Raw genomic sequence first — 23,642 nt, forward strand, 5'->3', positions numbered from 1 at the left:
AATAGAAGCAAGACCAGTTATTCCGTCCTTACTAGGCAATTCTTTTTTATGATGCTTTCTACTAAACTTGGAAAAATTAAACTCATGAGACTCATCACAAAATCTAAAACCGACAGTTTGTTTCTCACAATCTATTTTAGCATTAACGGTGTTCAAGAAAGGTCTACCAAAGATAATGGAACAAAAGTCATCTTGTGGGGAACCAAGAACAAGAAAATCAGTATGGTATTTTATTTTCCCACACAAAACTTCAACATCTCTAACAATCCCAAGAGGTGTGATGGTGTCTCTATTAGCTAGTTTAATAGTAACATCTATGTCTTCTATCTTAGTGGGCGCTATGTCATTCATAATTTCTTGATATAAAGTAAAAGGAATAGCACTCAAGCTAGCACCTATGTCACATAAACCTTGATAACAGTGATCTCCTATCTTAACTGAGACAGCAGGTAGGCCAACAACAGGTCTATGTTTATCTTTTTCATCGGGTTTGGCAATTCTAGCAGCTTCATCATAGAAGTAAATAACATGCCCATCTATATTTTCTTCCAGGAGATCCTTAATCATAGCAATACTACGTACTACTTTGATTTGTTCAGCTGGTTTAGGTGTTCTAATATAAATTCTATTGACCACAGTTGAAGCTTTAGCATGTTCCTTCATCCTAATAGGGAAAGGTGGTTTTTCAATATAAGCAGTAGGAACGACTGGATCAACATTATAAATAATAGTTTTATCTTTAGCTATTACCGGTTCTTTAATTTCTTATTTAATAGGTGGGTGATATTTAAACCACTTCTCCTTTGGGAGATCAACATGAGTAGCAAAAGATTCACAAAAGGAGGCTACTATCTCAGAGTCAAGTCCATATTTAGTGCTAAACTTTTGAAAAGCATCGATATTCATAAAAGATTTAACACAATCAAACTTAAGCTTAATACCTGACTCTTTACGTTCGTCGAGTTCCCAATCTTCAGAGTTGCGTTTAATTCTTTCCAAAAGATCCCACTGGAATTCAATAGTCTTCTTCATAAAGGAACTAGCACAAGAAGTATCGAGCATGGATTGATCATTATGAGAAAGCCGAGGATAAAAATTCTGAATAATAGTTTCTCTTGAGAGCTCATGGTTTTGGCATGAATATAACATTGACTTAACCCTCCCCCAAGCTACAGAGATACTTTCTCCTTCACGAGGCCAAAAATTATATATATAATTCTGATCACGATGAACTAGATGCATAGGATAATTTTTTTGGTGAAACTCCAATTTCAATCGATTCTAGTTCCAAGATCCAATATCATCGCATAGCCTATACCATGCCAATGCTTTTCCCTTCAAAGATAAAGGGAAAACCTTCTTCTTAATTTCATCTCCGGGTAAACCTGCAAGCTTAAACAATCCATAAATTTCATCCACATATATCAAGTGCATATCAGGATGTTAAAGAATCCACAAATTTCATCCACATATATCAAGTGCATATCAGGATGTTCGGTTCCATATACTGCATAAGGATTAGCTAGCAGTTTTTCTATCATACCGAAGGAATTTCATATTCAATATTTTCAGTAGGTGCAGTGGGTTGAGGGGCAACTAATTGTGGTTCCGGTCGAGGTGAAGATACCCCAAACAAACCCCTCAAAGGATTGTTCTCCATAGTAACAAGTGACAATAAATTTCAGCCCGTAGTAATAATTTTTCCTTACCAAGAGCGCTTCACTCCCCGGAAACAGCGCCAGAAAAAGCCTTGATGACCCACAAGTATATGGGATCAATCATAGTACTTTCAATAAGTAAGAGTGTCGAACCCAATGAGGACCTGAAGGAAATGACAAGTGGTTTTCAGCAAGGTATTCTCTGCAAGCACTAAAATTATAAGTAGCGAGTAGTTTGATAGCAAAATAATTTGTAACGAGCAAGTAACGGTAATAGTAACAAAAGTGCAGCAAGGTAGCCCAATCCTTTTGAGGCAAAGGACAGGTCAAAACGGTCCCTTATGATAAGCAAAGCGTTCTTGGGGGACCGATGCTTAGGTGCTATTCTTACTTGAAAAAACCTCCTACTTATGATTAACCCCCTCGCAAGCATCCGCAACTACGAGAAAAGTACTAAGAATAAATTCTAACCATAGCATTAAACATATGGATCCAATCGGTCCCTTACGGAATAACAAATAAAGTAGGGTTTAAGCTTATGTTACTCTCTCAACCCATCATCTAATAACTACTCCACAATGCATTCCCTTAGGCCTAAATATGGTGAAGTGTCATGTAGTCGATGTTCACATGACACCACTAAGGGAATCACAACATACATACCATCAAAATATCAAACACATATAAAGTTCACATGATTACTTGCAACAAGATTTCACCCATGACCTCAAGAACAAAAGTAACTACTCACAAATGATAATCCTGCTCAAGATCAGAGGGGTATTAAATAGCATAATGGATCTGAACATATAATCTTCCACCAAATAAACCATATAGTAATCAACTACAAGATGTAATCAACACTACTAGTCACCCACAAGCACCAATCTATAGTTCCGGTACAAAGATTGAACACAAGAGATGAACTAGGGTTTGAGAGGAGATGGTGTTGTTGAAGATGTTGATGGAGATTTCCCTCCCCAAGATGGGAGAGTTGTTGGTGATGATGATGACAATGATTTCCCCCTCCGGGAGGGAAGTTCCCTCGGCGGAATCGCTCCGCCTGAGGGAAAAGGTGCTCCTGCCCAAGTTCCGCCTCGATACGGCGGCGCTCCATCCCGAAAATCATCTCCTCATTTTTTCTAGGTCAAAATGACTTATATACCAGAAGAGGGGCACCAGAGGTGGGCCGAGGAGGGCAAAACCCACCAGGGGCGCCTGGGCTCCCTGGCACGCCCAGGTGGGTTGTGCCCACCTGGTGGGCCCCCTCTAGTACTTATTTTCTCCATTATTTCTTCTATATTCCATAAAAAAATCTCCGTAGAGTTTCAGCTCATTTGGAGTTGTGCAGAATAGGTAGCCTGACGTAGCTTTTTTAGGTCCAGAATTCCAGCTACTGGTATTCTCCTTCTTTGTGTGAACCTTGCATATTATGAGAGAAAATGCATTAGAATTACTCCAAAAAGTATTATTATGCATAAAAACATTATAAACAACAGCAGGTAAACATGATGCAAACTGGACGTATCATTTATCATACGAGCAGTGTGTGTTTGGTGAAATAGAGTACTCGTTTGAGAACTGTGCGCTGACGTATACATAGGGTACATAAGACTGGTTAAGTGCTTGTAAACACTGTTGATTCTACCCCACTTGTAAGCAGTTGTGAAAAACACGGCACGTTGGCTCAACTCGCTTCAACACTAGAAAAGTCGGGTATCGACCAGCTAACAATCAATAATCTGTTGTCTGACATATAAGCAACTACGTATCTTGTTAGAGTGGTTCATGCAGTTAATTGAGGCCGCAATGTAAATTCCAAATGTTCACATGCTAGTCCAGCGTTCATGTGGAACATTCACATTAAACTCAGCTTCATAAAATACTTCAAAAGCATAAGTTAATCAATTTTATACATCTCAATGATTCATAGAACATAACAAACATATACTAGTTCACAACAAAAGACAAAGTTGTGAGAAGGTTTACAAATCAGGATAAATCAAGCAAGGCTTCTCCGAGCAAAGGGCCTCCCTAGGCAGGCTTTAATTTCCTGGAGTTCACTCTGGTTTTTCTTGTTGCCTGATACGTTTCCAACGTATCTATAATTTTTGATTGTTCCATGCTATTATATTATCTGTTTTGGATGTTTTATATGCTATTTTAGATGATTTTTGGTACTAACCTATTAACCTAGAGCCTAGTGCCAGTTTATGTTTTTCCTTGTTTTTGAGTTTCGCAGAAAAGGAATATCAAATGGAGTCCAATTGACCTGAAAATTTACGGAGAATATTTTTGGAAAATATAAAAAATACTGGAACGAAAAGATATCGGAGACGAGTCCCGAGGCCACCACAAGGGTGGAGGGTGCCCCCCCAGGGCACGCCCCCCGTCCTTGTCATCGCCTCGTGGCCCCCTTGACTTGTCCCCGACGCCAACACTTCCTATAAATCACAAAACCTCCAGAACAGAACCTAGACTGGGAGTTAAGCCGCCACAAGCCTCTGTAGCCACCAAAAACCAATTGGGAGCCCGTTCCGGCACCCTTCCAAAGGGGGAAATCATCACCGGTGGCCATCTGCATCATCCCGGCGCTCTCCATGACAAGGAGGGAGTAGTTCGCCCTCAGGGCTGAGGGTATGTACCAGTAGCTATGTGTTTAATCTTTCTCTCTCGTCTTCTTGACTTGGCACGATCTCGATGTACCACGAGCTTTGCTATTATAGTTGGATCTTATGATGTTTCTCCCCCTCGACCTTCTTGTAATGGATTGAGTTTTCCCTTTGAAGTTATCTTATCGGATTGAGTCTTTAAGGATTTGAGAACACTTAATGTATGTCTTGCATGTGCTTATCTGTGGTGACAACGGGATATTCATGTGATCTACTTGATGTATGTTTTGGTGATCAACTTGCGGGTTCTGTGACCTTGTGAACTTACGCATAGGGGTTGGCACACGTATTCGTCTTGACTCTCCGGTAGAAACTTTGGGGGCACTCTTTGAAGTTCTTTGTGTTGGTTTGAATAGATGAATCTGCGATTGTGTGATGCAGATCGTATAATCAAACCCGCGGATACTTGGGGTGACATTGGAGTATCTAGGTGACATTAGGGTTTTGGTTGATATGAATCTTAAGGTGTTATTTTAGTATGAACTCTAGGGATGTTTGTGTCGGCGTCTTGGGAACGGGGGTACCCAGACTTGCCTGCCTGCGGCCTAGGGCGTGGCTTAGCCAGCGGCCTGGTACGACCCATCGTCATCAGCAACCACTCAAGACCCTCGCTAGGGGCTAAGCCTCACGAGGCGGACGACACCAAGACCTCCTCAGGGGTAGCCTCGCTAGGCTGGCTGCCGAGGAGCGGAGATATCTATGCAAGGGGCACCTCGCGAGGTTCACGTGACGTGAGCCATGACGACCGAAGCCAGGCGGGCGCCAGCGGGCGCAGAGTGCCAATTTCCTCTTTGGTGCTAAAGAGGCAGGCGCAGGCGAGGAGTCCCGAGGCATTAGGCAAAGGTTTCTTATCGGTGCAACAAGACCAAGACCAGCAGGACGGAGTTCATCACGGAGCCCACAGCAGCGTCACCACTAGAGCCTTTTGGCAGGCGAAGACCACCTTTTGTCAGGATAACTTGTACTAGTTGTGTCCCTTCAAAATTGGCCGTTGTGGGATCCTTTCCCGCCTAACATCTGGGAAGAGGACCAGGGCCTCTATAAATAGGACTAGCCACCACCCTAGCAAGGGGAGAGATGATTCGGACCATCCTCGCACACACAAGCTCTCCGAGCTCAAGAACACCTCTCCTCAGGAGGCTGTTCATCCCTTGTACTTGTTCATCCTCAGCCTACAAGGCAATCCACCACACCACACTGGAGTAGGGTATTACACCACAACGGTGGCCCGAACCAGTATAAAATCTCGTGTCTCTTGTTCCTTGGGTTCTGCAAGCTAGGCCTTAAGATCGTTGCGAGAGCGAATTAGGGAGAGAGAGATCTTCGTGCGCACCCCAGAGTTCGAACCTCAAGGGTTTGCCGAAACCCATAATCCAACATTTGGCGCGCCAGGTAGGGGTGCGCTGAAGACTTTCTTCCGATCCACGCTCCAGTCCTCCACCGCAACCATGGCTGACGCTCGCCGAGCCCGTGCTGAGCGCCGGGCCTCCCTTGCCGCCCGCGTCGCTCAGACGGCGCCCGTTGGCGGACCTCCCTGCCGTTCTCCATCACCCGCTGCCAACGCCACCACCGGCCCGACAAGGAACAAGCAGCAAGCTTCATCGCTGCACCCCTCCGTGCAGCGGGACGGACGCACCGCCACCCCGCTGGCTCGTCGTGCCATGCTCGTCGCGCGCCCACGGACGCGCAGGCCGCGCTGCTCATGGCGCGTGAGCTCCTGTGTTACCGTCCGGTCGACGACCTCTACGTGGACTGGCTGCACCGCATCGCCAAGCTCGTCAGCGCCACTGGGGGCTCTCCTGCATCAGCCCTATCGCTACCTTGACCACCTCCAGCCGCGGGTGACGTAGCTCACGGAGCGCCTCCTCCACCTCCGCATCAAGACGGTGCCCTCGCACCAAGACGCGCGGTCCCGCGGTGTGACCTGCCACGCCGTGTGCCCGCACACGAAGAAGGAAGCTGCCAAGAAGTCCCGAGGCCGCAAGAAAATGCTCCTGCGTTCCCAGCACCACTGCATCATTACCGTGTGCCGCCTACAGTGGCGGTGCGAGGATATCAGGATCAGGCTCCGCCTCCGCGACGGGCTCCAGTGACCACGGCAGGCTGTCGTGCCTTCACTCTTGAGCTGGGCAGCGTCGTCTGGCCCGGCAAGTTCAAGTCAGACCTGCCTCCGTGCTACGATGGCACCCCCGACCCCGCGGAGTTCTTGCAGCTCTACGAGCTGAGCATCGAGGCAGCCAACGGCGATGAAAAGGTTATGGCGAACTGGTTTCCATGGCCCTCAAAGATGGTGCGCGCTCGTGGCTTCTGAACTTGCCCGCGGGATCAATCTCCTTCTAGGGCGAGATGTGCGAGCGTTTCGTTGCCAACTTCCAGGGCACTCACGACCACCCGCCGGCCGCGGGTGACCTGCGGCGCATCAAGCAGCAGCCAGGGGAAACCTTGCAGAAGTACATCCAGCGCTTCAACTGTTGGGGAACATAGTAATTTCAAAAATTTCTTACGCACACGCAAGATCATGGTGATGCATAGCAATGAGAGCGGAGAGTGTTATCCACGTACCCTCGTAGACCGACAGTGGAAGCGTTATCACAACGCGGTTGATGTAGTCGTACGTCTTCACGATCCGACCGATCAAGTACCGAACGCACGGCACCTCCGAAGTTCTACACACGTTCAGCTCGATGACGTCCCTCGAACTCCGATCCAGCCGAGTGTTGAGGGAGAGTTTCGTCAGCACAACGGCGTGGTGACGATGATGATGTTCCACCGACGCAGGGCTTCGCCTAAGCTCCGCGACGGTATTATCGAGGTGTAATCTGGTGGAGGGGGGCACCGCGCACGGCTAAAATATCGTATATCAAGTGTGTTCTTAGGTGCCCCCTGCCCCCGTATATAAAGGAGCAAGGGGAGGCCGGCTGCCCTAGGCGCGCCAAGGAGAGAGGGGGAGTCCTCCTCCTAGTAGGAGTAGGACTCCCCTTTCCTAGTCCTACTAGGAAAAAGGGGGGAAGGAAAGAGAGGGAGAGGGAAAGGGGGCTGCGCCCCCCTCTCCTAGTCCAACTAGGATTCCCCTTGGGAGGGGGCGCGCCACCTCATGGCTGCTGCCCTCTCTCTCCCCTCAAGGCCCACCAAAGCCCAATACTTCCCCTTGGGAGGTTCTGGTAACCCTCCGGCACTCCGGTTTAATCCGAAACTTCTCCGGAACACTTCCGGTGTCCGAATATAGTCGTCCAATATATCAATCTTTACGTCTCGACCATTTCGAGACTCCTCATCATGTCCGTGATCACATCCGGGACTCCGAACAACCTTCGGTACATCAAATCACATAAACTCATAATATAACTGTCATCGTAACTTTAAGCGTGTGGACCCTTTGGGTTCGAGAACTATGTAGACATGACCGAGACACCTCTCCGGTCAATAACCAATAGCGGGACCTGGATGCCCATATTGGCTCCCACATATTCTACGAAGATCTTTATCGGTCAGACCGCATAACAACATACGTTGTTCCCTTTGTCATCGGTATGTTACTTTCCCGAGATTCGATCGTCGGTATCTCGATACCTAGTTCAATCTCGTTACCGGCAAGTCTCTTTACTCGTTCCGTAATACATCATCTCGCAACTAACTCATTAGTCACAATGCTTGCAAGGCTTATAGTGATGTGCATTACCGAGTGGGCCCAGAGATACCTCTCCGACAATCGGAGTGACAAATCCTAATCTCGAAATATGCCAACCCAACAAGTACCTTTGGAGACACCTTTAGAGCACCTTTATAATCACCCAGTTACGTTGTGACGTTTGGTAGCACACAAAGTGTTCCTCCGGTAAACGGGAGTTGCATAATCTCATAGTCATAGGAACATTTATAAGTCATGAAGAAAGCAATAGCAACATACTAAACGATCGGGTGCTAAGCTAACGAATGGGTCAAGTCAATCACGTCATTCTCCTAATGAGGTGATCTCGTTAATCAAATGACAACTCATGTCTATGGCTAGGAAACATAACCATCTTTGATTAACGAGCTAGTCAAGTAGAGGCATACTAGTGACACTCTGTTTGTCTATGTATTCACACATGTATTATGTTTCCTGTTAATACAATTCTAGCATGAATAATAAACATTTATCATGATATAAGGAAATATATAATACTTTATTATTGCCTCTAGGGCATATTTCCTTCAGTCTCCCACTTGCACTAGAGTCAATAATCTAGTTCACATCGCCATGTGATTTAACATCAATAATTCACATCACCATGTGATTAACACCCATAGTTCACATCTCTATGTGACCAACACTCAAAGGGTTTACTAGAGTCAATAATCTAGTTCACATCGCTATGTGATTAACACCCAAAGAGTACTAAGGTGTGATCATGTTTTGATTGTGAGATAATTTTAGTCAACGGGTCTGTCACATTCAGATCCGTAAGTATTTTGCAAATTTCTATGTTTACAATGCTCTGCACGGAGCTACTCTTAGCTAATTGCTCCCACTTTCAATATGTATCTAGACCGAGACTTAGAGTCATCTAGATTAGTGTCAAAACTTGCATCGACGTAACCCTTTACGACGAACCTTTTGTCACTTCCATAATCGAGAAACATATCCTTATTCCACTAAGGATAATTTTGACCGCTGTCCAGTGATCTACTCCTAGATCACTATTGTACTCCCTTGCCAAAATCAGTGTAGGGTATACAATAGATCTGGTACACAGCATGGCATACTTTATAGAACCTATGGCCAAGGCATAGGGAATGACTTTCATTCTCTTTCTATCTTCTGCCGTGGTCGGGCTTTGAGTCTTTACTCAATTTCACACCTTGTAACACAGGCAAGAACTCTTTCCTTGACTGTTCTATTTTGAACTACTTCAAAATCTTGTTAAGGTATGTACTCATTGAAAAACTTATCAAGCGTCTTCATCTATCTCTAGAGATCTTGATGCTCAATATGTAAGCAGCTTCACCGAGGTCTATCTTTGAAAAAACTCCTTTCAAACACTCCTTTATGCTTTGCAGAATAATTCTACATTATTTCTGATTAACAATATGTCATTCACATATACTTATCAGAAATGCTGTAGTGCTCCCACTCACTTTCTTGTAAATACAGGCTTCACCGCAAGTCTGTATAAAACTATATCCTTTGATCAACTTATCAAAGCGTATATTCCAACTCTGAGATACTTGCACCAGTCCATAGATGGATCGCTGGAGCTTGCATATTTTGGTAGCACTTTTAGGATTGACAAAACCTTCTGGTTGCATCATATACAACTCTTCTTTAATAAATCCATTAAGGAATGCAGTTTTGTTTATCCATTTGCCATATTTCATAAAATGCGGCAATTGCTAACCTGATTCGGACAGACTTAAGCATAGATACGAGTGAGAAACTCTCATCGTAGTCAACACTTTGAACTTGTCAAAAACCTTTTTGCGACAATTCTAGCTTTGTAGATAGTAACACTACTATCAGCGTCCGTCTTCCTCTTGAAGATCCATTTATTCTCAATTGCCTGCCAATCATCGGGCAAGTCAACCAAAGTCCACACTTTGTTCTCATACATGGATCTCATCTCAGATTTCATGGCCTCAAGCCATTTTGCGGAATCTGGGCTCACCATCGCTTCTTCATAGTTCGTAGGTTCGTCATGGTCTAGTAACATAACCTCCAGAACAGGATTACCGTACCACTCTGGTGCGGATCTTACTCTGGTTTACCTACGAGGTTTGGTAGTAACTTGATCTGAAGTTACATGATCATCATCATTAACTTCCTCACTAATTGGTGTAGAAGTCACAGGAATAGATTTCTGTGATGAACTACTTTCCAATAAGGGAGCAGGTACAGTTACCTCATCAAGTTTTACTTTCCTCCCACTCACTTCTTTCGAGAGAAACTCCTTCTCTAGAAAGGATCCATTCTTAGCAACGAATGTCTTGCCTTCGGATCTGTGATAGAAGGTGTACCCAACAGTCTCCTTTGGGTATCCTATGAAGACACATTTCTCCGATTTGGGTTTGAGCTTATCAGGATGAAACTTTTTCACATAAGCATCGCAACCCCAAACTTTAAGAAACGACAACTTTGGTTTCTTGCCAAACCACAGTTCATAAGGCGTCGTCTCAACGGATTTTGATGGTGCCCTATTTAACGTGAATGTAGCTGTCTCTAATGCATAACCCCAAAACGATAGTGGTAAATTGGTAAGAGACATCATAGATTGCACTATATCCAATAAAGTACGGTTATGACGTTCGGACACACCATTATGCTGTGGTGTTCCAGGTGGCGTGAGTAGTGAAACTATTTCACATTGTTTTAACTGAAGGCCAAACTCGTAACTAAAATACTCTTCTCCACGATCAAATCGTAGAAACTTTATTTTCTTGTTACGATGATTTTTCGCTTCACTCTGAAATTATATGAACTTTTCAAATGTTTCAGACTTCTGTTTCATTAAGTAGATATACCCATATCTGCTCAAATCATCTGTGAAGGTCAGAAAATAATGATACCTGCTACGAGCCTCAATATTCATCGGACCACATACATCTGTATGTATGATTCCAACAAATCTGTTGCTCTCTCCATAGTTCCGGAGAACGGCGTTTTAGTCATCTTGCCCATGAGGCACGGTTCGCAAGTATCAAGTGATTCATAATCAAGTGATTCCAAAATCCCATCAGTATGGAGTTTCTTCATGCGCTTTACACCAATATGACCTAAACGGCAGTGCCACAAATAAGTTGCACTATCATTATTAACTTTGCATCTTTTGGCTTCAATATTATGATTATGTGTATCACTACGATCGAGATCCAACAAACCATTTTCGTTGGTGTGTATGACCATAGAAGGTTTTTATTCATGTAAACAGAACAACAATTGTTCTCTAACTTAAATGAATAACCGTATTGCAATAAACATGATCAAATCATATTCATGCTCAACGCAAACACCAAATAACACTTATTTAGTTTCAACACTAATCCCGAAAGTATAGGGAGTGTGCGATGATGATCATATCAATCTTGGAACTACTTCCAACACACATCGTCACCTCGCCTTTTACTAGTCTCTGTTTATTCTGCAACTCCCTGTTTCGAGTTACTACTCTTTAGCAACTGAACCAGTATCAAATACTGAGGGGTTGCTATAAACACTAGTAAGTACACATCAATAACATGTATATCCAATATACCTTTGTTCACTTTGCCATCCTTCTTATCCACCAAATACTTGGGGTAGTTCCGCTTCCAGTGACCAGTCCCTTTGCAGTAGAAGCACTTAGTCTCAGGCTTAGGTACAGACTTGGGCTTCTTCACTTGAGTAGCAACTTGCTTGCCGTTCTTTTGAAGTTCCCCTTCTATCCCTTTGCCCTTTTCTTGAAACTAGTGGTCTTGTTAACCATCAACACTTGATGTTTTTCTTGATTTCTACCTTCGTCGATTTCAGCATCACGAAGAGCTCGGGAATTACTTTCGTCATCCCTTGCATACTATAGTTCATCACGAAGTTCTACTAACTTGGTGATGGTGACTAGAGAATTCTGTCAATCACTATTTTATCTGGAAGATTAACTCCCACTTGATTCAAGCGATTGTAGTACCCAGACAATCTGAGCACATGCTCACTAGTTGAGCGATTCTCCTCCATCTTTTAGCTATAGAACTTGTTGGAGACTTCATATCTCTCAACTCGGGTATTTGCTTGAAATATTAACTTCAACTCCTGGAACATCTTATATGGTCCATGACGTTCAAAATGTCTTTGAAGTCCCGATTCTAAGCCGTTAAGCATGGTGCACTAAACTATCAAGTAGTCATCATATTGAGCTAGCCAAACGTTCATAACGTCTGCATCTGCTCCTGCAATAGGTCTGTCACCTAGCGGTGCATCAAGGACATAATTTTTCTGTGCAGCAATGAGGATAATCCTCAGATCACGGATCCAATCCGCATCTTTGCTACTAACATCTTTCAACATAATTTTTCTCTAGGAACATATCAAAAATAAACACAGGGAAGCAACAACGCGAGCTATTGATCTACAACATAATTTGCAAAATACTATCAGGACTAAGTTCATGATAAATTTAAGTTCAATTAATCATATTACTTAAGAACTCCCACTTAGATAGACATCTCTCTAATCATCTAAGTGATTACGTGATCCAAAGCAACTAAACCATGTCCGATCATCACGTGAGATGGAGTAGTTTCAATGGTGAACATCACTATGTTGATCATATCTACTATATGATTCACGCTCGACCTTTCGGTCTCTGTGTTCCGAGGCCATATCTGTACATATGCTAGGCTCGTCAAGTTTAACCTGAGTATTCCGCGTGTGCAACTGTTTTGCACCCGTTGTATTTGAACGTAGAGCTTATCACACCCGATCATCACGTGGTGTCGCAGCACGAAGAACTTTTGCAACGGTGCATACTCAGGGAGAACACTTTTATCTTGAAATTTTAGTGAGAGATCATCTTATAATGCTACCGTCAATCAAAGCAAGATAAGATGCATAAAGGATTAACATCACATGCAATCAATATAAGTGATATGATATGGCCATCATCATCTTGTGCTTGTGATATCCATCCCCGAAGCACCGTGCTCGTGATCACCATCTCCGAAGCACCGTCATGATCACCATCGTCACCGGCGCGACACCTTGATCTCCATCGTAGTATCGTTGTCGTCTCGCCAAATAATTGCTTTTACGACTATCGCTACCGCTTAGTGATAAAGTAAAACTATTACATGGTGATAGCATCTCATACAATAAAGCGACAACCATATGGCTCCTGCCAGTTGCCGATAACTCGGTTACAAAACATGATCATCTGATACAACAAATTATATTACATCATGTCTTGACCATATCACATCACAACATGCCCTGCAAAAACAAGTTAGACGTCCTCTACTTTGTTGTTGCAAGTTTTACGTGGCTGCTACGGGCTTAGCAAGAACCGTTCTTACCTACGCATCAAAACCACAACGATAGTTTGTCAAGTTGGTGTTGTTTTAACCTTCGCAAGGACCGGGCGTAGCCACACTTGGTTCAACTAAAGCGAGAGAGACAGACACCCGCCAGTCACCTTTAAGCAACGAGTGCTCCGAACGGTGAAACCAGTCTCGCGTAAGCTTACGCGTAATGTCGGTCCGGGCCGCTTCATCTCACAATACCGCTGAACCAAAGTATGACATGCTGGTAAGCAGTATGACTTATATCGCCCACAACTCACTTGTGTTCTACTCGTGCATAGCATCAACGCATAAAACCAGGCTCGGATGCCACTCTTGGGGAACGTAGTAATTTCAAAAATTTCCTACGCACATGCAAGATCATGGTGATGCATAGCAACGAGAGGGGAGAGTGTTATCCTCGTACCCTCGTAGACCGACAGCGGAAGCGTTATCACAACACGGTTGATGTAGTCGTACGTCTTCACGATCCGACCGATCAAGTACCGAACGCACGGCACCTCCGAAGTTCTACACACGTTCAGCTCGATGACGTCCCTCGAACTCCGATCCAGCCGAGTGTTGAAGGAGAGTTTCGTCAGCACGACGGCGTGGTGACGATGATGATGTTCCACCGACGCAGGGCTTCGCCTAAGCTCCGCGATGGTATTATCGAGGTGTAATCTAGTGGAGGGGGGCACTGCACACGGCTAAAATATCTTATATCAAGTGTGTTCTTAGGTGCCCCCTGCCCCCGTATATAAAGGAGCAAGGGGGAGGCCGGCTGCCCTAGGCGCGCCAAGGAGAGAGGGGGAGTCCTCCTCCTAGTAGGAGTAGGACTCCCCTTTCCTAGTCCTACTAGGAAAAAGGGGGGGAAGGAAAGAGAGGGAGAGGGAGAGGGAAAGGGGGCTGCGCCCCCCTCTCCTAGTCCAACTAGGATTCCCCTTGGGAGGGGGAGCGCCACCTCATGGCTGCTGCCCTCTCTCTCCCCTCAAGGCCCACCAAAGCCCAATACTTCCCCTTGGGAGGTTCCGGTAACCCTCCGGCACTCCGGTTTAATCCGAAACTTCTCCGGAACACTTCTGGTGTCCGAATATAGTCGTCCAATATATCAGTCTTTACGTCTCGACCATTTCGAGACTCCTCGTCATGTCCGTGATCACATCCGGGACTCCGAACAACCTTCGGTACATCAAATCATATAAACTCATAATATAACTGTCATCGTAACTTTAAGCGTGCGGACCCTTTGGGTTCGAGAACTATGTAGACATGACCGAGACACCTCTCCGGTCAATAACCAATAGCGGGACCTGGATGCCCATATTGGCTCCCACATATTCTACGAAGATCTTTATCGGTCAGACCGCATAACAACATACGTTGTTCCCTTTGTCATCGGTATGTTACTTGCCCGAGATTCGATCGTCAGTATCTTGATACCTAGTTCAATCTCGTTACCGGCAAGTCTCTTTACTCGTTCCGTAATACATCATCTCGCAACTAACTCATTAGTCACAATGCTTGCAAGGCTTATAGTGATGTGCATTACTGAGTGGGCCCAGAGATACCTCTCCGACAATCGGAGTGACAAATCCTAATCTCGAAATATGCCAACCCAACAAGTACCTTTGGAGACACCTTTAGAGCACCTTTATAATCACCCAGTTACGTTGTGACGTTTGGTAGCACACAAAGTGTTCCTCCGGTAAACGGGAGTTGCATAATCTCATAGTCATAGGAACATGTATAAGTCATGAAGAAAGCAAGAGCAACATACTAAACGATCGGGTGCTAAGCTAACGGAATGGGTCAAGTCAATCACGTCATTCTCCTAATGAGGTGATCTCGTTAATCAAATGACAACTCATGTCTATGGCTAGGAAACATAACCATCTTTGATTAACGAGCTAGTCAAGTAGAGGCATACTAGTGACACTCTGTTTGTCTATGTATTCACACATGTATTATGTTTCCTGTTAATACAATTCTAGCATGAATAATAAACATTTATCATGATATAAGGAAATATATAATACTTTATTATTGCCTCTAGGGCATATTTCCTTCATCAACAACGTTCGCCTCAAGATCCCCAAGGTGACAGACGAGGCCATCATCTCCACGTTCTCCGATGGCGTCCGCGACATCAAGATGAAGGAGGAGCTCTCCATCCACGAGGAACTATGCACGGCCCTGGAGATGTTCAACATGGCGACCAAGTGCGCAAGAGCTGAGGAAGGGTGCCTCTCCCTCCTCGAGCTTCCAGCCACTGACACGGAAGACAAGAAGGCCAAGGCCAAAGATGTGAAGCGCAAGGGAGTAGCCGTGCTCGCGGCCGAGCCAGAGACGAAGCGCGGCCGAGACCACCCTGAGTCATCCAAGAGCAGCCGTCTGTTCTGCGCCTTCCACAATGTACACAGCCACAACACCAATGACTGTCAAGAGCTCAGGGCCATCCATGATGGGCGCTTCGGGCGAGGCCCTCAGCGCGGAGACCGCGGCTATGGCCGAGGAGGAGGACGAAGTGGGGACGCTGGGACGACCGCGGCCCCCACCAGGAGTGGCGCGACCGACCTCGTGAGGATCGCTGGTAGGACCAGCCTCACGAGGGCACCTGGAGGGAGCAGCCTCGTGAGGACCGCCCTCAAGGCAACTCCGGCCTCTCTCCGCTGCCGCCGCCACGGAGGAGGAATGACGACCATCATCAGGACGAGGGGGCTGGGGGCTTCCAAGAGCCTCGTGCCATCGCCTGCATCTTGGGTGGTGCTCAATGATGTCTACTACACAACCTTCTTCTTGTAGACGTTGTTGGGCCTCCAAGTGCATAGGTTTGTAGGACAGTAGCAAATTTCCCTCAAGTGGATGACCTAAGGTTTATCAATCCGTGGGAGGCGTAGGATGAAGATGGTCTCTCTCAAGCAACCCTGCAACCAAATAACAAAGAGTCTCTTGTGTCCCCAACACACCCAATACAATGGTAAATTATATTGGTGCACTAGTTCGGCGAAGAGATGGTGATACAAGTGCAGTATGGATGGTAGATATAGGTTTTTGTAATCTGAAAATATAAAAACAGCAAGGTAACTAATGATAAAAGTGAGCACAAACGGTATTGCAATGCGTTGAAACAAGGCCTAGGGTTCATACTTTCACTAGTGCCAGTTCTCTCAACAATAATAACATAATTGGATCATATAACTATCCCTCAACATGTAATAAAGAGTCACTCCAAAGTCACTAATAGCAGAGAACAAACGAAGAGATTATGGTAGGGTACGAAACCACCTCAAAGTTATTCTTTCCAATCAATCTGTTGGGCTATTCCTATAAGTGTCACAAACAGCCCTAGAGTTCGTACTAGAATAACACCTTAAGAGACAAATCAACCAAAACCCTAATGTCACCTAGATACTCCAATGTCACCTCAAGTATCCGTGGGTATGATTATACGATATGCATCACACAATCTCAAATTAATCTATTCAACCAACACATAGAACCTCAAAGAGTGCCCCAAAGTTTCTACCGGAGAATCAAGACGAGAACGTGTGCCAACCCCTATGCATAGGTTCTTGGGCGGAACTCGCAAGTTGATCACCAAAACATACATCAAGTGAATCACGTGATATCCCATTGTCACCACAGATACGCACGGCAAGACATACACCAAGTGTTCTCAAATCATTAAAGACTCAATCCGATAAGATAACTTCAAAGGGAAAACTCAATCCATTACAAGAGAGTAGAGGGGGAGAAGAAACATAAGATCCAACTATAATAGCAAAGCTCACGATACATCAAGATCGTATCACCTCAAGAACACGAGAGAGAGATCAAACACATAGCTACTGGTACATACTCTCAGCCCCGAGGGTGAACTACTCCCTCCTCGTCATGGAGAGCGCCGGGATGATGAAGATGGCCACCGGTGAGGGATCCCCCCTCCGGCAGGGTGCCGGACCAGGGTCCCGATTGGTTTTTCGTGGCTACAGAGGCTTGCCGCGGCGGAACTCCCGATCTATTCTGTTCCCCGATTGTTTTAGGGTATATGGATATATATATATATATATATATATAGGCGCAAGAAATACGTCAGGGGAGCCACGAGGGGCCCACGAGGGTGGAGGGCGCACCCAGGGGGTAGGCGCGCCCCCCTGCCTCGTGCGTCCCTTGTTTCTTTCCTGACGTGCACTCCAAGTCTATCGGGTAGCTTTCCTTTCAAAAATAACTTCTCCAGAATGTTTCATTCCGTTTCGACTCCGTTGTATATTCCTTTTCTTCGAAACACTGAAACAAGGGAAAAAACAGGAATTGGCACTGGGCTCTGGGTCAATAGCTTAGTCCCAAAAATAATATAAAAGTGTTTAATAAAGCCCATAAACATCCAAAACAGATAATATAATAGCATGGAACAATCAAAAATTATAGATACGTTGGAGACGTATCAGCATCCCCAAGCTTAATTCCTGCTCGTCCTCGAGTAGGTAAATGATAAAAATAGAATTTTTGATGTCGAATGCTACCTAACATATTTATCAATATAATCTTCTTTATTGTGGCAAGAATATTCAGATCCATAAGATTCAAGATAAAAGTTCAATATCGACATAAAAATAATAATACTTCAAGCATACTAACTAAGCAATTATGTCCTCTCAAAATAACATGGCCAAAGAAAGTTCATCCCTACAAAATCATATAGTTTAGTCATGCTCCATTTTCATCACACAAGAATGCACTCATCATGCACAACCCCGATGACAAGCCAAGCAATTGTTTCATACTTTAGTAATCTCAAACCCTTTCAACCTTCATGCAATACATGAGCGCGAGCCATGGACATAGCACTATGGGTGTAATAGAATATGATGATGGGGGTTATGTGGAGAAGACAAAAAAAGGAGAAAGTCTCACATCAACGAGGCTAATCAATGAGCTATGGAGATGCCCATCGATTGATGTTAATGCAAGGAGTAGGGATTGCCATGCAACGGATGAACTAGAGCTATAAATATATGAAAGCTCAACAAAAGAAACTAAGTGGGTGTGCATCCAACTTGCTTGCTCACGAAGACCTAGGGCACTTGAGGAGGCCCATTGTTGGAATATACAAGCCAAGTTCTATAATGAAAAATTCCCACTAGTATATGAAAGTGATAAAACAAGAGACTCTCTATCATGAAGATTATGGTGCTACTTTGAAGCATAAGTGTGGTAAAGGACAATAACAATGTCCCTTCTCTCTTTTTCTCTCATTTTTTGGGCCTTCTCTTTTTTTATGGCCTTTCTCTTTTTATTTTTTTATTTTTATTCCTCACTTGGGACAATGCTCTAGAAAATGATGATCATCACACTTCTATTTATTTACAACTCAATGATTACAACTCGATACTAGAACAAAGTATGACTCTATATGAATGCCTCCGGCGGTGTACCGGGATATGCAATGAACCAAGAGTGACATGTATGAAAGAATTATGAATGGTGGCTTTGCCACAAATACTATGTCAACTACATGATCATGCTAAGAAATATGACAATGATGAACGTGTCATGATAAACGGAATGGTGGAAAGTTGCATGGCAATATATCTAGGAATGGCTATGGAAATGCCATAATAGGTAGGTATGGTGGCTGTTTTGAGGAAGATATGAGATTTATGTGGACAGAGCGTATCATATCACGGGGTTTGGATGCACCGGCGATGTTTGCACCAACTCTCAAGGTGAGAAAGGGCAATGCACGGTACCGAAGAGGCTAGCAATGATGGAAGGGTGAGAGTGCGTATAATCCATGGACTCAACATTATCATAAAGAACTCACATACTTATTGCAAAAATCTACAAGTCATCAAAAACCAAGCATTACGCGCATGCTCCTAGGGGATAGATTGGTAGGAAAAGACCATCGCTCGTCCCCGACCGCCACTCAAAAAGAAGACAATCAAATAACACCTCATGTTTCAAATTTGTTACACAACGTTTACCATACGTGCATGCTACGGGACTTGCAAACTTCAACACAAGTATTTCTCAAATTCACAACTACTCAACTAGCACAACTTTAATATCACTATCTCCATATCTCAAAACAATCATCAAGTATCAAACTTCTCTTAGTATTCAATGCACTTATATGAAAGTTGTTATTATACCCATCTTGGATGCCCATCATATTAGGAATAGTTTCATAACCCAAGCAAATTACCATGATGTTTAGGACTCTCAAAATAATATAAGTGAAACATGAGAGTTCATCTATTTCTTCAAAATAAAACTACCACCATGCTCTAAAAGATATAAGTGAAGCACTAGAGCAAACAACAAACTACTCCGAAAGATATAAGTGAAGATCAATCAGTAGTCGAATAATTATGCAACTATGTGAAGACTCTCTCTCATTTAAGAATTTTCAGATCTTGGTATTTTATTCAAACAGCAAACAAGCCTAAAGAAAATAAAATGACGCTCCAAGCAAAACACATATTATGTGGTGAATAAAAATATAGCTCCAAGTAAAGTTACCGATGAACGAAGACGAAAGAGGGGATGCCATCCGGGGCATCCCCAAGCTTAGGCTCTTGGTTGTCCTTGAATATTACCTTGGGGTGCCTTGGGCATCCCCAAGCTTAGGCTCTTGCCACTCCTTATTCCATAGTCCATCGAATCTTTACCCAAAACATGAAAACTTCACAACACAAAACTCAACAGAAAACTCGTAAGCTCCGTTAGCGAAAGAAAACAAAACACCACTTCAAGGTACTGTAATGAACTCATTCTTTATTTATATTGGTGTTAAACCTACTGTATTCCAACTTCTCTATGGTTGATACTATTTTACTAGCCACAGAGTCATCAAAATAAGCAAACAACACACGAAAAACAGAATCTGTTAAAAACAGAACAGTCTGTAGTAATCTGTAACTAACGCAAACTTCTGGAACTCAAAAAATTCTACCAAAATAGGACGACCTAGATAATTTGATTATAGATCTGCTGCAATTGGAATCAGTATTTTTATCACGTTCTGGTGATTTTAAACAATTGTTTTCATGAACAGAAAGTTTCTGGAATTTTCAGCAAGATCAAATAACTATTATCCAAGAAGATCCTATAGGTCTTACTTGGCACAAACACTAATTAAAACATAAAAGCACATCTAACCAGAGGCTAGATGATTTATTTATTACTAAACAGGAGCAAAAAGCAAGAACAAAAATTAAATTGGCTTGCCTCCCAACAAGCGCTTACGTTTAACGCCCCTAGCTAGGCATGATGATTTCAATGATGCTCACATAAGAGATAAGAATTGAAACATAAAGAGAGCATCATGAAGAATATGACTAGCACATTTAAGTCTAACCCACTTCCTATGCATAGGGATTTTGTGAGCAAACAACTTATGGGAACAATAATCAACTAGCATAGGAGCGCAAAACAAGCATAACTTTAAAACTTTAAGCACATAGAGAGGAAACTTGATATTATTGCAATTCCTACAAGCATATGTTCCTCCCTCATAATAATTTTCAGTAGCATCATGAATAAATTCAACAATATAACCATCACATAAAGCATTCTTTTCATGATCTACTTGCATAGAAATTTTATTACTCTCCACATAAGCAAATTTATTCTCATCAATAGTAGTGGCAGCAAACAAAACAAAATAACTATCATGTGAGGCATAATCCAATTGAAAACTAAAATCATGATGAAAAGTTTCATGGTTATCTTTATTCTTTATAGCATACGTGTCATCACAATAATCATCATAAATAGGAGGCATGCTTTCATCATAATAAATTTTCTCATCAGAACTTGGGGGACTAAACATATCATCTTCATCAAACATAACATCCCCAAGCTTGTGGCTTTGCATATCATTAGCATCACGGGTATTCAAGGAATTCATACTAACAACATTGCAATCATGCTCATTCACATATTTTATGCCAAGCATTCTATGTAACTTTTCTTCTAGTACTTGAGCACAATTTTCCTTCCCATCATTTTCACGGAAGACATTAAAAAGATGAAGCATATGAGGCAACCTTAATTCCATTTTTTGTAGTTTTCTCTTATAGACTAAACTAGTGATAAAACAAGAAACTAAAAGATTCGATTGCAAGATCTAAAGATATACCTTCAAGCACTCACCTCCCCGGCAACGGCGCTAGAAAAGAGCTTAGTTGACGGGGTGTGAGTGCCGCTTACCTAGCCTCCCCGGCAACGGCGCCAGAAACTGCTTGATGTCTACTACGCAACCTTCTTCTTGTAGACGTTGTTGGGCCTCCAAGTGCAGAGGTTTGTAGGACAGTAGCAAATTTCCCTCAAGTGGATGACCTAAGGTTTATCAATCCGTGGGGGGCGTAGGATGAAGATGGTCTCTCTCAAGCAACCCTGCAACCAAATAACAAGGAGTCTCTTGTGTCCCCAACACACCCAATACAATGGTAAATTGTATAGGTGCACTAGTTCGGTGAAGAGATGGTGATACAAGTGCAATATGGATGGTAGATATAGGTTTTTGTAATCTGAAAATATAAAAACAGCAAGGTAACTAATGATAAAAGTGAGCACAAACGGTATTGCAATGCGTTGAAACAAGGCCTAGGGTTCATACTTTCACTAGTGCAAGTTCTCTCAACAATGAAAACATAATTGGATCATATAACTATCCCTCAACATGTAATAAAGAGTCACTCCAAAGTCACTAATAGCAGAGAACAAACGAAGAGATTATGGTAGGGTACGAAACCACCTCAAAGTTATTCTTTCCAATCAATCTGTTGGGCTATTCCTATAAGTGTCACAAACAACCCTAGAGTTCGTACTAGAATAACACCTTAAGAGACAAATCAACCAAAACCCTAATGTTACCTAGATACTCCAATGTCACCTCAAGTATCCGTGGGTATGATTATACGATATGCATCACACAATCTCAAATTCATCTATTCAACCAACACATAGAACCTCAAAGAGTGCCCCAAAGTTTCTACCGGAGAATCAAGAAGAGAACGTGTGCCAACCCCTATGCATAGGTTCATGGGAGGAACCCGCAAGTTGATCACCAAAACATACATCAAGTGAATCACGTGATATCCCATTGTCACCACAGATACGCACGGCAAGACATACATCAAGTGTTCTCAAATCATTAAAGACTCAATCCGATAAGATAACTTCAAAGGGAAAACTCAATCCATTACAAGAGAGTAGAGGGGGAGAAGAAACATAACATCCAACTATAATAGCAAAGCTCGCGATACATCAAGATCGTATCACCTCAAGAACACGAGAGAGAGAGAGAGGTCAAACACATAGCTACTGGTACATACCCTCAGCCCCGAGGGTGAACTACTCCCTCCTCGTCATGGAGAGCGCCGGGATGATGAAGATGGCCACCGGTGAGGGATCCCCCTCCGGTAGGGTGCCGGAACAGGGTCCCGATTGGTTTTTCGTGGCTATAGTGGCTTGCGGCGGCGGAACTCCCGATCTATTCTGTTCCCCGATCGTTTTAGGGTATATGGATATATAGGCGGAAGAAATATGTCAGGGGAGCCACAAGGGGCCCACGAGGGTGGAGGGCGCGCCCAGGGGGGTGGGCGCGCCCCCCTTCCTCGTGCCTCCCTTGTTTCTTTCCTGACGTGCACTCCAAGTCTATCGGGTAGCTTTCCTTCCAAAAATAACTTCTCCAGAAGGTTTCATTCCATTTCGACTCCGTTTGATATTCCTTTTCTTCGAAACACTGAAACAAGGGAAAAAACAGGAACTGGCACTGGGCTCTCGGTCAATAGGTTAGTCCCAAAAATAATATAAAAGTGTTTAATAAAGCCCATAAACATCCAAAATAGATAATATAATAGCATGGAACAATCAAAAATTATAGATACGTTGGAGATGTATCACTCAAGCCCCAGCCTCTCAGCGTATCTTCAAGCAGTTTGCTCGTGAGGTGAACGCCGCCTTCCCAGGCTCGAAGCCACGCCCCCGCTCAGGTGGTCGAAGTGCGCCATCACCTTCAGCTTGTTAGACCAGCTCAAGTGCGCGGCAACTGCGAACGCCCTCCCGATGCTCTGCTCGCCCGTCATCAGCAACGTTCAAGTCACCAAGACCCCCATCGACGGTGACGCAGGGCTCAACATCATGTCCGTCGAGACGTTCGATACCCTCCAAGTGCCATACCATCAGCTACAGCCTACCAAGCCCTTCTCAGGAGTGACCGACGGCTCCACCATCCTGATAGGGCAGGTCCACCTCCCTATTACCTTCGGCCAGCACAACAACTACCGCACCGAGC

Source organism: Triticum aestivum, chromosome 3D (assembly GCF_018294505.1).
Source record: "Triticum aestivum cultivar Chinese Spring chromosome 3D, IWGSC CS RefSeq v2.1, whole genome shotgun sequence".
NCBI classification, from domain to species: Eukaryota; Viridiplantae; Streptophyta; class Magnoliopsida; order Poales; family Poaceae; genus Triticum; species Triticum aestivum.